We start from the raw sequence: 13,551 nt of genomic DNA, 5'->3' as shown, positions 1-13,551 counted from the left end.
ACAGTAATTTTCTAGCTTTTATATCTGCTTCCTTCCTCATCCGGTATAAGGCAAACGAGCACATACCACAAATATGTAAGAGAACTATTGCTAATTTGGTAACTTGTTTTGCAATTGAATTTCTGTCATGAACAGCTGCAAAGAAACAAAGGCTTTCCTTTTTAAAGATGACACTGAATAATTGTTATTTGATTAGGAAACTAAAAATGACTTCAGTATCTCCATGCAGTACACAAGAGATTCTAAACACACTCCACATAATTCAATATATTTATAAGTTGTTTTAAGCGAAATTCTCCATTATTTTTCTTTCCATATATGATATCAATATAACATTGCAAACAGTTATTAATGGTTTCAATGTCATTTGCTGGGTAAAAGAAAATCGTATTACTTTAGATTCGAACATGCAAACGCAAGTATCAAAGTATTGCTTTTGACAGCACTCATGATTTTGAAACGTCGAAAGGTAATTATTCTACGGGGAACGTGAAAGTTGGTGTGTGTTGACAGACTGTAGCTACTGCCATATTAGCACTGACAACTAGGAAGCGTTCTCAATGATCACGTGGCTGCATGCTTTTCGCTAACAAATAACTGCGCTTTTTCAACACATACACAAATATATCGTCGCTTCGGAACATCAAATTTTCATCTTTGCTGCTTTCAGATTACCAAGATACGAAGTGGCATGCAATTCAAAAGGTTTTGCAGAAACCTCAGTTTTATAAATAAGATTGGATGAAATTAGACAAAAAAAAATAACTTTCCTTCCGCTGGGCTCGAACTCGGGTTGCGCGCATGCTAGTCCAACACGATAACCAACACTCCGAACGAGACAACACGAAACTCTTTCGTAAGTACTCGACTGAAACGCAAGTTAATTTTCAAATTGCTAATTCCCAAGGTATAACATGCCTAGGCAGATGTGTCTTGCATTTTCTGTACTTTTGTTATTACAGTCGCTTTGGTCTCTCCCTAGGTTAATCACGGCAATAATGAGGAATATTTTTTAGACAGAGATGGTAAACAGACACACAGGAATAATCACCCTCGCAAAAAAGCCAGAACTCGAGTCTGGAAACTTCGACGCGAGGTGTGTTTCTTGTTCTAACTTGTATATCTGTGTGTTTTCGTTAGATTCATGGTATTTCGTGAGTTGATATGAATAAAGTAAATAAATAAGACAAGTGGGTGGAAGTGACTGAAGAATCGTAGCTACGGAACCATTGAGAAGATATCTATCGCCTAGATAGAGAATCTCTATATCCCCTTGTGATAGAGAACTTATTAGAAGAATGAAAATACAGATTAAACGAACAAATTTGATGTGTATCCTTTCGTCAAAATGCCTAGAAAACAATATTACATACTTCTTCAATAATAGAAAAGAATAACAAAATTGTCCTTGGTGGGGATCGAACCTAGATCCTACTGGTGAAAGCTCTGTACGCTAACCAACACTCTCTATCAATAACACCACGTTTTCTTTTTTCCAGTCAGTTTGTTTCCTTCCTCAACATCTGAAGACGAAAATGCATCTTAATTTCTCTCATAATTGTTTCATTGTCTATGAATAGAAACCACGTATGTCAAAAATAGACGCATTCTTTCTGTGAAAAATCCCATGTATCGCACATCGTGCTTCTCCATTTACTGTTATTTGGACATTCACTTCGAAGTTAAAACTTAGCTTTGTGTGTTTGTTTTCACGTGCATGTGTGTGAGAAGAGGAGTGTGCACGTGTGTTCGATATTTTTCTGGGTATTATTTTCGTTCAAAGCATTAATATAATTGTAAAATATGGAATTTACTGTAATGCAAGGAGTGAAAATATAAACCAAGTCCGTCAGGTTCGTTCCCAAACAACATTAAATAACTGAACGTAACGTGGATCGAGTATTATTCCATGTCGAGAACACGAGACATTACGATCGACAATCTTCATCTCGTATTTCTCTTTGGCATCACTACTCAATTTACAGAGATGTATACCCGTGACTGGTATACAAGCCGCAGAATTGCAATGCTGGTTGGGTTGTCTAGTCACAAGGCGCTTGGTGGTCAGACATGGATGGCTTTCTTCAGTGCTTCTTCAATAGGGTCGTTACAACCCTGAAGTGTCCGTGACTGTACAAAGAGAAATGAACGAATATCTAAACTTTTTTTAATACCCTTTAATAATTTGAAGTAACCCATCGTTATTTCCCATTTTTCAATTTATTCAAGGTTATTAATTGTATGTTGTGTTAATACTCCAAATACAAATGCAATTCATACAATACAGATTCAGTTTTTGTGAAAATAATTGTGACAGGGAATGGGCAGTTCAAGAAAATATTGTAAACTGTATAAAGAAAATTGAGGGCTTTGCTTCTTTTAAAAAATATATTATTCGCTTATTCTTTTAAAAGTTCCCGTTTCTAATGCTCGAGAAACATCTTATGAAGCTTTTAGGAAATCCTCTCTTTTGTGTATTGTACTAAGTATTGCAGTTCTGGATAGATTTTGTGTTGCTTCACAGCGGCAAGATTAGAATTTAAAGAAAACAATCCATTTCCACAGTGCATAGAAGTTCTTATAAGAATTCAATAGCAGTAATGAAAAAAATCCCACTCATTTATTGAACTTTCAGACCGAAGCGACATGTAACATTTATCTCTTGGAAATCAATCTTCAGAAATAAACACAGTCTTTCGAACTGAGGTGACACGAGAAGCTACAGGTGTCGATTATCGCTTACGTGTCGCTCGGTCTATTGGAATAGGCGATGAATGCTTTGTTAGGTAACGTCCAATTTTGTAAGGTGCTTTTAATTTTAGTTAAACTGGGGCGTTATTGTTATAACGTTACCTCAAAGGCCGGGATCTGAAATTTTAAGCACCTTGGGACAAGTCACAAAATCACGTGGGTGGAGGTTAATGTTACGTTGTTCGTAACACCTCAAAGTTACTCTGAACTTCACAATCCTTGTCAGCAATTCAAATAAAGGTTGGGAGAGACAAGGCAAACACGATGACGTTTGCAAAAAAACTCAGTCCTGAAAAACAAAGTAAGTAGTAACGCTACGAATTTTTCCAAAAAATGCGTAACGCACCAGAGCAAATAACTTACTACTTAGTATCAATTATTCCTTTACCATAAATTACAAAAAAAACACTAACTACCAACACTTCCATTTATAGTGCATACATGTCGTCGAAGACCATGGGTGAATTAGGAAGGTAATGAACGCAAATTATGTCAAATAGGCAAAAGTCAAAGTTTAACAATTAATAACGTAATTTATTCATGCATTCCAAAAGATCAACAACAACAATTTAGAACGTAACCCCCTTTTTACGGTTACAGCAACAAGATTGTGTACATAGTGTCATTAACAAGCTCCAATTTGATTAGGGCAATATTCGCAATTTTACGTAAAACAACGACTTGTGCGATTGTTAACTCATATTAATTACAATACCTTTGCACAATAATTTTTCATCGCGCGTATCAAAAAAAAGCTTGCATTTTATAAATAACAGTCTTATTCAATTATTCAACAACAATGATATCAAAAGGACACTGCGTTAAGTTTATGCATATAATATACAATTTATATTTAACTCACGTTTCTGCACAAGTTTTAATCACCTTTTAATTATATTGGCTTAATCAAAAATGGTTCTTACACCTTTTACAATAAACCTCCGTGTGACAATAGATTCATATTAAAGAAATGTGCAAAGAATTTTACAAGAACCTTTTTGAACGTAGAAGAGAGGCTCTCCCTAGATGCTCTTTCTCAAATTAAATAATTTGTTATGCCTCGTACAATTTTGCCAGCAAATTAACCCAATCCCAGAATGATGAAAAAGGAGGTGGGGGGAAAATGACGTTGGCGAAGTCTTCGTCGCGATTACTCCAAGTATAACTTTGCGACGTATTTAGTAAAAATGTCAACGAATACTTTCTTCAAAAAAGGCAAACGCGTTGCAGAACATTAAACAAGAAGCAGTTTTACGCTGGCACATTTTTTTAAATTTGTCATTTTGAACTCTTTTTTGTGTCCACACTTTTAAATTGAGCGACGCATATCACAACCACGTGGTAATCCAATGTTTTACGACGATGGGTTTTTTAAGATTTGCAATTTCGCGAACATTTACAAATTGATTAACAAGGCTTATTTCTGCAACTTGACGCACTCAGTACTAAACTTGCATAGTTCGTCGTCAGGTAAGAAAAAATATCTGGTTCGTATTTTTTGTCTCACTGCTATTCACCACAAAAATACTACAAAAAATTCACTTCTGCCTACCTTGTTTTGTGCGTGATCGCTTTCTAAGTCCTGGGAAAGGATACGACTTCCTTCACTGATTGGCAGACAAATCCCCGTGAATGCGTGCACGTCTTGGTTGGAAATCACATGTAGTCCATTTTGTCGATTCCCAATATTACTCCCAATGCTGACTGTCAAATGGCCTTTTCCAATCCACGCGTCCATTTATCAACTGGTACCAAATTTAAGAAATAGTAGTAGCCTATTTTACAACAAAGGCTCTCGGTCTATATTCCACGAACAAACTCGCCAATTCATCGCGCGTTACAAATTGTAAGCCAAAAGCGTCAAAAGTTCAAACTTCATTTTTGCCGAAGCATTTTTTGCAACGTGGAGCGCGAGAAAAAAAAAGGTTGTTGCTGGTACCGAACGCAATACACGACTGGCTGCTCTACACAGACAAGTCTGCTCACTTTCACTTCCGTTGTTCCTTCGGGTGATCCAGGTTGCGTGATTTACGACTCGATAACTCGCAAATAATTAGTGGAGCCATCTGTCGTAAATCTTGGGAATTAAATGATGAGCGATTACATATCGCGTATTTTGAGCAGAGCATTTTTTCAACGTAAAGTTGGAAGTTGTAGGATTTTTGCGAATTCACTTGCAATAAATCGCTACAAATTCTCCACCCAACTGGCAATGAAAAAACAAAATCCCCACGTGAGCATCTTTACAATTTTCGAACCTCTAACAGTTAGTATCAACCAACCCATATGATGAATTTAAATATTAACAGAGTTATTTACAACCAAACATATAAATATTAATAAAAATAGATATATATATATAAATAGATAAGACCTAGGAAATATCAGCAATAGAAATATATAAACACCTATATATATATATATGATGAAAATTAATGGCGTATGCATAAAATACACCAAACAAGCAATTTTCATTTCAAAAAGACCAGATGCAAAAGATTTTACATTGACAATATTAACTGTGATAAATATAAGTATATAATCACACAGTGACATTGTAAAAATATATATATTAACATATAAAAATGATGTTGATTCTGAAAAAGAGAGAAAAAAAGGCGTAGAATATACATTGTTTGAATACATCCATTATAGAATCTTAATATTGAAAATGTAGTTGCATAACGATGACCAGAAGAATGATGCAAAAGGAGTAATAATCCATATGTTTGTCCCAAAATATGCCAGGATCGATTTGGTAAATCAATTTTTTGACGAATGTTTCCTCCGTAAAATACATGAAAAGAAAAAATAACCTTAAATTAAAATAGGGAGAAGAAGAGCATATAGGAAAGAAAGAGGAAAGATTGATTGAAGAAGGGACATTTACGGAATGAGTATTTTTACAAAATTTCTAAATTCATGGTGAAACATATATGCAAAGACAAGTGAATTTAATGTTAAAGTCTCTTAGTTAGAAAGCAAACAAAAATGTTATCAATGTAAGATGCAATATATGAAAATTGATTTCATGCAAATGGTATTGTAAACCATATTATAATAAATGACATTCTACAGCAAACATTATTAAAAAGGAATACATATATACATTATACAATAAATATACTAATTTCATCTTAAGAGAATCCTTAGAAAATCTATACATTGGAGTGGTCAAAACAGAGCATTAATTTGCCAAAAAAGAAATATTCATGTAGAAAGGAAACATTAACACAAGAACACTCCTACATACATCTATCAAAACATAAGTTGTATATATTCTATGTACAGTCATTACCCATAAGTTTATCAAGGTTGCGTACGCATCCTGGAAATTCTAAGTCTACAAAAATTTGCTTTGTGTCCAGCTTTACGGCAGAATGAACAAATTAATGACGTATGAGGTCTAATTAATGGTGGTGGAGTATTCTCAACAAACAGTGAAGCTAAAGGAACTTTGAGAGTCACATCCGGAGAAGTAGGTGGATCGCGAATATGATAAGACTTAATATGAGAAATGTGGACCTTTCTTACAAAGACTTGCGTATCAGGATCAACTAGTAATACAGTAACAGGGCCCAAAAATTTAGAAATTTGGGTAGGACCCGACCAACGTTCTTGTAATTTGGCTGAAACATTTTGTAAAGCATTACTCTGTGGAAAAGTTCGAAAAAGAACCAAGTCGCCAACTTTAAATGTAGATGCCTGTCGTTTAGGATCATACTTCGTCTTACGAGTATGCCATGCTTTCTGTAAATGGTGGTACGCTTGTGCCCAGCAATGTGCACATTCAGAGGAAGGAGGACCCGCTAATGCTGAGTCACTTTGAAGTTCCCAATGAAAATTCATCGGTCCGTCAATGTCGCGGCCGAATATTATTTGAGAGGGAGAGGTCTGAATACTATCATGAACCGCAGTATTAAATGCAAAAGCAATAGCCTGTAGATGAATATCCCATTTTGTGTGATCATCAGAATGGTAACTGATAAGTGATGCCTTAAGGTTACGAATAAAACGTTCGGCTAAAGATGGATTTGGGTAATAGGCACTTGTGTATATGTGCTTGACCTGCGACTCGAATAGAAAGTTATTGAGAAGACGAGATCTAAAATAGGAAGCATTATCTGAAACTAGTTCACAGGGTGCGCCAAACGTAAGAAACAAGGAACGAAGTTTTTCAACCACTTGAATAGATGTAGCAGAACGAATTGGGTACAATGAAACCCATTTTGAAAATGCATCCACTACGACCAAGATAAAATTATTACCCCTGGAAGAACGAACTAAAGGTCCGACAAGGTCTATATACAGGCGACGCCAAGGGTGTCGAATAACTTCAGAAGACAAAAAGCCCGGAGGCTTACGAATCGCCAATTTAGCTTTCTGACAAACATCACAAGTGCGAATATATTGCTTAATGTCCTGTCGACATGTAGGCCACCAATATATAGAATTGATCTTTTTGGTACATTTATTTATGCCCAGGTGTGAACCACCACAAGGTGTGTCGTGATAATAACGACATATTAAATGCTGTAAAGACTGAGGAACAACAACCAATGACGAATTTGTATGAGGAGGTTGCCATACCAAAAGATCTTGGTATAAGGCATAATATTTATCCGGTCTACCTGACTTAAGTGCTTGGATGATAGGAAATAACTGGGTGTCCTTTTGTTGCAAATCAATAATATCAGTTTTGCTGAAAGGAATAATTTGGAGTTTTGGGGCTACACAAGCCAAAGAAGTTATAGGTAGTTGAGATGATTCAAACTCCTGTGGACAAAACATACGGGAGAGGCAATCAGCAACGGGATTGAGACGGGAAGGAATGTGTTCAACAAGGTAAGAAAAGCGGGACAAATATAACAACCATCGACCGAATTTTCCATATTGTTCCGGGTGGCGAAGAAGCCAGGATAAGGCCTGGTTGTCAGTCTGTAGTGTAAAAGGCTTTGTCGTAAGGTATGTTTCAAATTTTCTTAGACCAAAAACAATGGCGCAGCATTCGACCTCATAAATTGACTGGCGCCGTTCCAAATCAGTACGCTTACGAGAAGCGAAGGCAATGGGACGCAAGGAACCATCAGGCTCTCGTTGATTGAGGGTAGCCCCAAGTGCCAGACTAGAAGCATCACACTGTAAGACAAACTCACGAGAGAAGTCGGGCAATGCCAACACAGTATGTTCCAAGAACACCCGTTTAAGTTTGTCAAATTGAATTTGATCATCCTGTGTCCAAACAAAGGTGGTTCCCTTTTTCTTTTTGTCGGTCAAAAAACTGGTAATGTCTGCGTACGAGGGTATGAACTTAGCGTAATACGCCAATAATCCAAGAATACGTTGAAGAGCTTTCAAGTTCTTAGGGGAAGGAAGGTCTTGAATCGCGGAAATACGTGCAGGGTCCAAAATAAGCTGGCCCTCACGCAGAATATACCCAAGGTATTTTACTTCAGTCTGCAACCATTTGGATTTGGACGGGTTTACTGTTAGACCCGCTTCACGTAAAGCTTGTAATACCAATCGAAGATGCTGAAGATGAGTATTTTCATCAGGACTGTAAATAAGCAAATCATCAGCATAATTTATCAAAAACTTATATTTGAATTTGCCCAAAATCTTATCTAAAGCCCGTGTTAACAGCTGTGTGCCCAAATTTATTCCAAAAGGAACTCTAGTGTAACGGTATTGTCCAAAGGAGGTAACAAAGGATGTTAGATTTTTGCTTGGTTCATCCAAACGGATTTGATGAAAACTTTGACATAAATCGAGGCATGAAAAAACCCTCGCAGATTGTAAGTGTTGAAAAATTAAATCAATCTCAGGCTGGGGAAAATTGTCATAAGCTATTAAACGATTTAATTGCTTATAAGAGCAAACTAGGCGATGTCCCCCATCTTTCTTATCCACCAGAAAACATGGTGATGCATGTATTGAACATTCTTCAATAATGTTTTGTGATAAAAGATCTGCAATTTGAGCACGTAATATGACTGTTTGCGCAGGATTCAACTGAAACGGTTTTGTACGGAATGGTACATCAGTTATAATTGGAATGGAAACTGGGTCCAATTTACATTCTCCAACACGTTCTGTAACCACATCCTGAAATTCCTTTAACAATACATGAACAGCTTCAGGTGTAGTAACAAGAGAAGACTCCAAAAGAGGTGAAGGTGGAGTATTTGTAATCTCGTTTACTTTATGTTGTCCGGTAAAGGAAAAAGGTTCCTGAAAAAAGGGGAATGTAAGAGTCGAGGTTGCAAAAGAAATACTAGCATGCGAATGGGACAAAAAATCGGCACCCATAATAAGTGGAAACGGAAGAGCATCCGAAATCCAAAAATACCATTTCCAAGATAAGGTATTGATTTTAACAGAGAGACAAACACGAGAAGTCAAGTTTAAAGGTTTACTATCCACAGTGTGAAGCGTTTTGGTAATATTTTGGAGAATAGTGGGATGAACCTGAAGAGTGGATAAAAAGCCACTAGCGATTAAAGAAACAGAACTGCCCGAATCGAGGAGTACACGGGAAGGAGTAGAATTTATCAAGGCTTGTATCACTGGCACCGACTTTTCATTTATATGAAAGGGATGATCCAAATGGATAATGTCGGAACTTGAATGGCATTGAGGAAATTATGGTATATCTGGTAAAGAAGAGGACAAAACTTGAGGCGATTGATGGGCGTCCTTCAAACCTGAAGAAAAGGAAGATGCTTGTAGATCCGAAGATTTTGTTAGCGGTAAATCAGAAGGTGAAACGTCAGTGTTTGATTGGTAAGTATATTGGGATGTTTCTTCTTCCTCTACAAGACCTGTCATTGCTGCTGTGGAATGTAATTCACTATAGGAACATAGTTCCATCGATCAAATTTCTCTTGCTATCTGCATAAACTCCTGAACCGATCTGGGACGTTGATACCCGGTCAAATGAAGACGTGTGGAAGATTGTAGGCCCATGGTAATAGAATATAATAATCTGTCCTCCGACCAATCAATCGGTAAAATATGAAAGGCTTCGTAAACGTTACGCAGATAAGAAGAAAGGAATTCTTTTGGATGTTGACCACGTAGCAGATATTTTTCTATTAACACTCTTACAGAAGTAGGGGGAACCAATCTATGCCAAACAAGCCGAAGAAACATAGGCCATGGAAATTTTTCTAATAAGGCTTCGTACCAGATTTCTTTAAATGGTCCCAAAGTTTTAGCAAGAGCAATAAAAAGTAAGGATTCAATATCCAAAAGCTGTAAATTAAGAGTTCTATGGATAATAAGCATAAACTGAAATAGCAGTTCAGGATTGGAGCCATCAGTAAAAGGTAAATGCCGCAATAAATCCATTGGAGTGTTATAACGAATCTGGTTTGTAAGAAAACTTTCATTTGGAGGTAATACCAATTCATTAAAATTATGAATGGCAGGTGGATTAATGAATGGAGTACGGGGAATCATAACATAATGCGTAGAAGGAAGATAATTAAATTGCTGTAGATTTGCTGGAAGAGACATGTTAAAGGCCAAAAAAAGGATTCTATAGGGGTACTATAATTTGTAGATTCAGCCAAGGAATATAGTACTCGATAAAACGAAGTACTAATGATAAGACAAATCAAAGGAAGGTAAAACTTCATAAAGAAGTATAAGCATAAGCAAAGGTTATAAAAAAAATAAGGAGGAGAAAAACGATTAATAATACGTTACAAAATTTCAAAAGCAAGAAATCAATTGCAAAATCTCCAAAATTTTAACTTTAAAAAAAATGAATATCTGACAAGTTTTAAAAAAATTTTCTATATCTGTCCCCAAAAAATTTTTTCAACCATAGCTCGGCTGCCAAAATTTTTGTAACGTCCAATTTTGTAAGGTGCTTTTAATTTTAGTTAAACTGGGGCGTTATTGTTATAACGTTACCTCAAAGGCCGGGATCTGAAATTTTAAGCACCTTGGGACAAGTCACAAAATCACGTGGGTGGAGGTTAATGTTACGTTGTTCGTAACACCTCAAAGTTACTCTGAACTTCACAATCCTTGTCAGCAATTCAAATAAAGGTTGGGAGAGACAAGGCAAACACGATGACGTTTGCAAAAAAACTCAGTCCTGAAAAACAAAGTAAGTAGTAACGCTACGAATTTTTCCAAAAAATGCGTAACGCACCAGAGCAAATAACTTACTACTTAGTATCAATTATTCCTTCACCATAAATTACAAAAAAACACTAACTACCAACACTTCCATTTATAGTGCATACATGTCGTCGAAGACCATGGGTGAATTAGGAAGGTAATGAACGCAAATTATGTCAAATAGGCAAAAGTCAAAGTTTAACAATTAATAACGTAATTTATTCATGCATTCCAAAAGATCAACAACAACAATTTAGAACGTAACCCCGTTTTTACGGTTACAGCAACAAGATTGTGTACATAGTGTCATTAACAAGCTCCAATTTGATTAGGGCAATATTCGCAATTTTACGTAAAACAACGACTTGTGCGATTGTTAACTCATATTAATTACAATACCTTTGCACAATAATTTTTCATCGCGCGTATCAAAAAAAGCTTGCATTTTATAAATAACAGTCTTATTCAATTATTCAACAACAATGATATCAAAAGGACACTGCGTTAAGTTTATGCATATAATATACAATTTATATTTAACTCACGTTTCTGCACAAGTTTAATCACCTTTTAATTATATTGGCTTAATCAAAAATGGTTCTTACACCTTTTACAATAAACCTCCGTGTGACAATAGATTCATATTAAAGAAATGTGCAAAGAATTTTACGAGAACCTTTTTGAACGTAGAAGAGAGGCTCTCCCTAGATGCTCATTCTCAAATTAAATAATTTGTTATGCCTCGTACAATTTTGCCAGCAAATTAACCCAATCCCAGAATGATGAAAAAGGAGGTGGGGGGAAAATGACGTTGGCGAAGTCTTCGTCGCGATTACTCCAAGTATAACTTTGCGACGTATTTAGTAAAAATGTCAACGAATACTTTCTTCAAAAAAGGCAAACGCGTTGCAGAACATTAAACAAGAAGCAGTTTTACGCTGGCACATTTTTTTAAATTTGTCATTTTGAACTCTTTTTTTGTGTCCACACTTTTAAATTGAGCGACGCATATCACAACCACGTGGTAATCCAATGTTTTACGACGATGGGTTTTTTAAGATTTGCAATTTCGCGAACATTTACAAATTGATTAACAAGGCTTATTTCTGCAACTTGACGCACTCAGTACTAAACTTGCATAGTTCGTCGTCAGGTAAGAAAAAATATCTGGTTCGTATTTTTTGGCTCACTGCTATTCACCACAAAAATACTACAAAAAATTCACTTCTGCCTACCTTGTTTTGTGCGTGATCGCTTTCTAAGTCCTGGGAAAGGATACGACTTCCTTCACTGATTGGCAGACAAATCCCCGTGAATGCGTGCACGTCTTGGTTGGAAATCACATGTAGTCCATTTTGTCGATTCCCAATATTACTCCCAATGCTGACTGTCAAATGGCCTTTTCCAATCCACGCGTCCATTTATCAACTGGTACCAAATTTAAGAAATAGTAGTAGCCTATTTTACAACAAAGGCTCTCGGTCTATATTCCACGAACAAACTCGCCAATTCATCGCGCGTTACAAATTGTAAGCCAAAAGCGTCAAAAGTTCAAACTTCATTTTTGCCGAAGCATTTTTTGCAACGTGGAGCGCGAGAAAAAAAAGGTTGTTGCTGGTACCGAACGCAATACACGACTGGCTGCTCTACACACACAAGTCTGCTCACTTTCACTTCCGTTGTTTCTTCGGGTGATCCAGGTTGCGTGATTTACGACTCGATAACTCGCAAATAATTAGTGGAGCCATCTGTCGTAAATCTTGGGAATTAAATGATGAGCGATTACGTATCGCGTATTTTGAGCAGAGCATTTTTTTCAACGTAAAGTTGGAAGTTGTAGGATTTTTGCGAATTCACTTGCAATAAATCGCTACAAATTCTCCCCCAACTGGCAATGAAAAAACAAAATCCCCACGTGAGCATCTTTACAATTTTCGAACCTCTAACAGTTAGTATCAACCAACCCATATGATGAATTTAAATATTAACAGAGTTATTTACAACCAAACATATAAATATTAATAAAAATAGATATATATATATAAATAGATAAGACCTAGGAAATATCAGCAATAGAAATATATAAACACCTATATATATATATATGATGAAAATTAATGGCGTATGCATAAAATACACCAAACAAGCAATTTTCATTTCAAAAAGACCAGATGCAAAAGATTTTACATTGACAATATTAACTGTGATAAATATAAGTATATAATCACACAGTGACATTGTAAAAATATATATATTAACATATAAAAATGATGTTGATTCTGAAAAAGAGAGAAAAAAAGGCGTAGAATATACATTGTTTGAATACATCCATTATAGAATCTTAATATTGAAAATGTAGTTGCATAACGATGACCAGAAGAATGATGCAAAAGGAGTAATAATCCATATGTTTGTCCCAAAATATGCCAGGATCGATTTGGTAAATCAATTTTTTGACGAATGTTTCCTCCGTAAAATACATGAAAAGAAAAAATAACCTTAAATTAAAATAGGGAGAAGAAGAGCATATAGGAAAGAAAGAGGAAAGATTGATTGAAGAAGGGACATTTACGGAATGAGTATTTTTACAAAATTTCTAAATTCATGGTGAAACATATATGCAAAGACAAGTGAATTTAATGTTAAAGCCTCTTAGTTAGAAAGCAA

This window comes from Lepisma saccharinum, chromosome 8 (assembly GCF_977018435.1).
Source record: "Lepisma saccharinum chromosome 8, izLepSacc3.1, whole genome shotgun sequence".
NCBI classification, from domain to species: domain Eukaryota; kingdom Metazoa; phylum Arthropoda; class Insecta; order Zygentoma; family Lepismatidae; genus Lepisma; species Lepisma saccharinum.
Note: the sequence above shows the minus strand (reverse complement) of the source record.